A 4,588-nucleotide genomic window follows, 5' to 3' on the forward strand; every position below is an offset into this window, starting at 1 on the left:
TGTTCAACATGTTGATGCTTCCACGTATCCCACATGGATTCCTAATACATCATACTAATAATACCCATTAGTCGGTGGTGTTCTACCTAGGTTCCCTAGCGCGTATTTGGGCCCATTGAGGTCCATTCATACGGTCTTTGCTACGCTGAGCCTTTTATAATTTGACTTATTATGGTCACACGACACCTGCCACAAGTGTCATGTTGGGAACGGCTTGAGTGGGAGGTGAAAACCAACAATATAAACTAGACATGATCATGATAATAACTATCAATATGAAACTAGAGTTTGACAAAAATAAATAGAATAAAGGTTAATATTTGACCATGAAGTAACACATTTTTATTTATTCAATACAAATGGAAATACAACTTTTGTTGTCAACCAATACAACCACTTGGCCCACCATAATTGAATGTATAACCCTTCTTAAATTCAAGAGATAAATCATTTGCATCATAACAATCTGGCCTGTCAACTAACTTGGCCACCTTAGTCCAAAAGGGGTCAAAAGCTTGACCCTTAGAGTTGTAGTTCTTAATGTGGTTGAAGTAGGCAGATTTCTTCTCATCATAATCAGGGAAGTGGCCACTACCCATTGGAGGACCATGTGCATTCTTCAAGTAATTCACAAATCCGGTCAATGCTTGTATACGTTTTGTTCCAAGGCAAAGCTCCTTTGGAAAATGTCCCAAGAATGATGGTTTTTCTAAATCATGATGGTACACCACCGAATCTCCAGAATTTGGATCCTGTAGTCAATGAGGGATTGATAACATTTGTGAACAATAAATTTCATGCACAAGAAGATTATAAACACTTTGTAATCTCGAAGAATCTTGGGTGGTGTACAATTCCTATGGTTTAATGTTGCATATTTTCATAATGAAATACCATAGCATATTAAATAGTAACCATTTGAATTTAGGCATAAATAATTTCATATTCATAAAATCCCTCTGTTATTTTTAACCCTCCATTTCAAATAGTTGCAATCCACTAACTAATATTCCTATTCATATAGCCCAGCCACATCAGCAAGTCATGTCACATCAACAACCATGCCACATCAGCAAGTCATGCATGTTAGTTAAAATTTCAATTGTTTGTACTACTTTAATTTCTATCCTTGCAACCATGCCACGTGAGAAAATCATGCATGTTAGTTATAATTAATTTATATTTTTCACAATACTAGTTTTTCACTTTTTCTATCCATGGAGCCTTGCCACATGAACAAGTCATTCATGTCCTCATAACTTACAATTTTTGCATTAATTTTTTGTTTATCATGAGTTTATATGTGTTGGACACTCGGAGAATACCTATGTAGTTCACTTTTCACATTTCTGTTAGAAAAAAGGCACTCTATTAACTACAAGCCATTTTCTCTCTCTTTTTGTAGCTATTCTTACAATATCTATTTATGCATTGCATTCAACAAAGGTTCATGCAAAAAGACATGGGTATCGTCTACTTATCATAGATATAGTTGAAAATTTGTAAGATTATATAGACATAGTAATCTCTAGACTAGGATGAATGTTATACCTTGTTGATGCTAAGCCTGATGTAGTGATCTTGTATGCCATAAACTGATGGAGGAGCAATGGCTTGTCCAGGCACCAGCTTCGCTCCACTTGCAGGTACATATCCCACGCATTGTGAGTTGTAGCACCCCTTGGATTTCAAGTCCTTCTAAGAAATAAAAAGGAAACATATATTGTTGTTTATGTAAAGAGATTTACACTTAGTCTATAATGCCTCTAACTACTACAAAATACCAAAAAATAATATGTGGATATCAATAATATACAACTTATTAAAATGACATTGATTACACTTACAGTCCAATATGTAAAGAAGTGAATATCTCTGTTATTGTACAAAGAGGGGGAAATCTGCAAGCAAAACCAAATTATGAAATACTAGTAGTTTACTCAAAAGCATTTGAGTTTACCAGGATTAGTGATATGTTTGTACGTGGAATCCAACTTGAATTAAGTTGTAGTGTCCTCCATCTTGACAATAAATTTGTAAGGATGCTCCAGATTCTTGAGAGGTTTCTTGATTTGGTGAAGCCCATATACTCATTTCAGCTCGAAGGCCATAAAATTGTCCTGTCTCGGTGTGCCACATTGCATACTAGTGATAGAAAAGTATAGTTCAAATTAGTGAAGAACCAGAACAACTATAGATCAGAACATAATAAACAAGTGATGGTGTGCCTTATTGGCCGTGGTACGAGGTTTTCCTACCAGCCATTTACAGTGTGGATTTTTTTTCATGCTCATTTGGAGCTAATTTGTATTTAATTTTCAGCCCCGTTTCTAGTTTGCTTCGCAATGTTTGATGTCATTCCTACACAGTTAGACCTTTTGTGGTGATGCATGATTTAGCTTGCAAATCTATGATTGAGGCGGATCATTAATGAATGTAGATTTCTACTATTTTTCCTATGATTTGAATAAGTCATGCTTAGGCCAAAAAATACCTAGAATTTTCCTTTTTTATATATCACATGTCGTTATAGCATACATTGTGATATATTTTTATGGTGAATGTTCACCCAGAAATGAACAAGCATTCCAAATCTAACACATGAAAAAGTAGAGAGAAGGAGGGAGAGAGAGAGTACATGAGAAATAATGTTGCTGCCTTCATCCGTGAAATTAGCTCTCCAAGGAAACCGAAACGGTTTAGGTCTTAAAAGAGTGGTGTTCTGTAAATGGAAATGTGAGTTCACGGCTAGTTAGCATATATAATTGTTGTACAAAGTCTCTGAAAGATATAAGTATTTTTTTCACCTATGGTGTCCTAAATTTTAGTTGGGAACATAAGCTATAGTTCTAAATAAGTACAAAAATTAGTAACAATGAAGATTAAGTTGTCAAGTAGATGCAAGAATGCGATGAATACATAAACAAACAGGCAAAGAGTTGCACGTATCCAAAGCTAAAAGTAAAATATTTTTACCTTCTCATTCATTTATAGATTGCCATTCTCGTCTATTGATTCATCCAAGGTGAGGTAGCAAGGATTGAACAAAAAGCATAGTAAGACCAATATGACGATATAATCACCTCCCATTAGTATGGTGAATTGTGTTCCTTCCAATGAAACATATGTAACTATGTGATTCCTTATGTACTTGTATGTTGTTTGGAGAACACACCTTATATAGAGTTAAGCCCCATTCTATATCTGGAATGCTTTAATTGCATCATACTGACGATTAACTCAACATTTAATGAGTAGTCATCTAGTGCACATTCTTTCTTGAATACGGATAAAACTCAATTTTTTTATTAATATTCATTAACTATGGACTTGGTTTACATCCAATTAATGATTGATGCATACCCTATCTTTTTATATGGATATAGATCCATTTATACATCAATATTCATTAATATTGGACTTGATATGCATCCAAATTAAGAATGGATGTATGGCTATCTATATTTTCTCTATGGAAAAGTAGTTGTTGTATCAATGTTACTTTAAGTGTGGACTCGATCTACATATAATGAATGTTTGCTTGATCATATCTTATTGTTTGGATATAGGTAGATTGTTCATCAATTTATATCTTAATAGGCTTGATTGGTACTTTCTACATTTTAATTGATTGACTCTCTTCACACCATATATCAATAAAGTCGAAGAGAGTTTCTCTGTTAATTGGAGTTGGAGGAAATTGGTTAATATTAATATTAGAACACCTAGAGACATGGCACTGTTAGTCGACCAAGCTACACATATATACTATATGTTCCCCAGGACAATACACATTTGTTGCAACCACCCACAAATTTCATCATTTGTCATACATTGCCAAAATCTAGGGCTACCAACACCAAGATGATCCTAATTAAAGATCACACGATGATGACAATACAATACAAAATGTGTGTTATTTTGTGATCAAAGTCATTACAGGAAAAAGTCGCCTAAAATAATTTTCTATGACGGAAACCCTCACTAGCTATCTCCTCCTAGGATAGCACCCTCAACAATTTTAGTGGTGTTGTAGCCTAATTTAGGCAACACATTTGGCCGTCACTAGGCATGCACATTTTCTGCGACGTTGTGTAGTGTCATAAAAAATGTTGAGCGGAGCCTTTTTTGATTATGTAAATAGGAAATAACCATTAGTTTGCTGAAACTACTCTTGCTGGAAGTCTTCGTGCATAATTCTGAAAGTGCACAAACTAATGCCTCGTAGTTCTCTTGAAAAAGTCTGAAAGTGCTTAGAATATTCATCAATGCATGTAAGTTAATATATATACATATACAAACATAAACATGCCACATGTTAGTTAAGTAATATGATTACAAGCATAGAAGCATACATGTGCAAACTCTTGCTATCTATTTTCAAATGTGGCAAAAACATTGAAACTAAGAAATGTGTTCTTCCCAAATCTTGATCCCAGGACGTGGAGCATGGAGTACATTGTCCATTGCTATTGTGGTATTGGTAGGATGTTAATCCTAATCCTGGCAGTGCCGCAGTTATAAGAACTTTAGCATAGTTGTCAAAACGGGCTCCTGTTCCCAGGAGGCGTGCTCGTCCTCCTGGTCT

General features: G+C 34.8%; 1 pseudogene; it reads right to left on the reverse strand.

The window, feature by feature from the left end:
• Nucleotides 1-380: 380 nt before the first annotated feature.
• Nucleotides 381-3,090, reverse strand: LOC119298647 (annotated as a pseudogene).
• Between the last annotated feature and the right edge of the window lie 1,498 nt (nucleotides 3,091-4,588).

The sequence above is a fragment of the Triticum dicoccoides genome, chromosome 5A (genome assembly GCF_002162155.2).
Source record: "Triticum dicoccoides isolate Atlit2015 ecotype Zavitan chromosome 5A, WEW_v2.0, whole genome shotgun sequence".
Classification (NCBI taxonomy): domain Eukaryota; kingdom Viridiplantae; phylum Streptophyta; class Magnoliopsida; order Poales; family Poaceae; genus Triticum; species Triticum dicoccoides.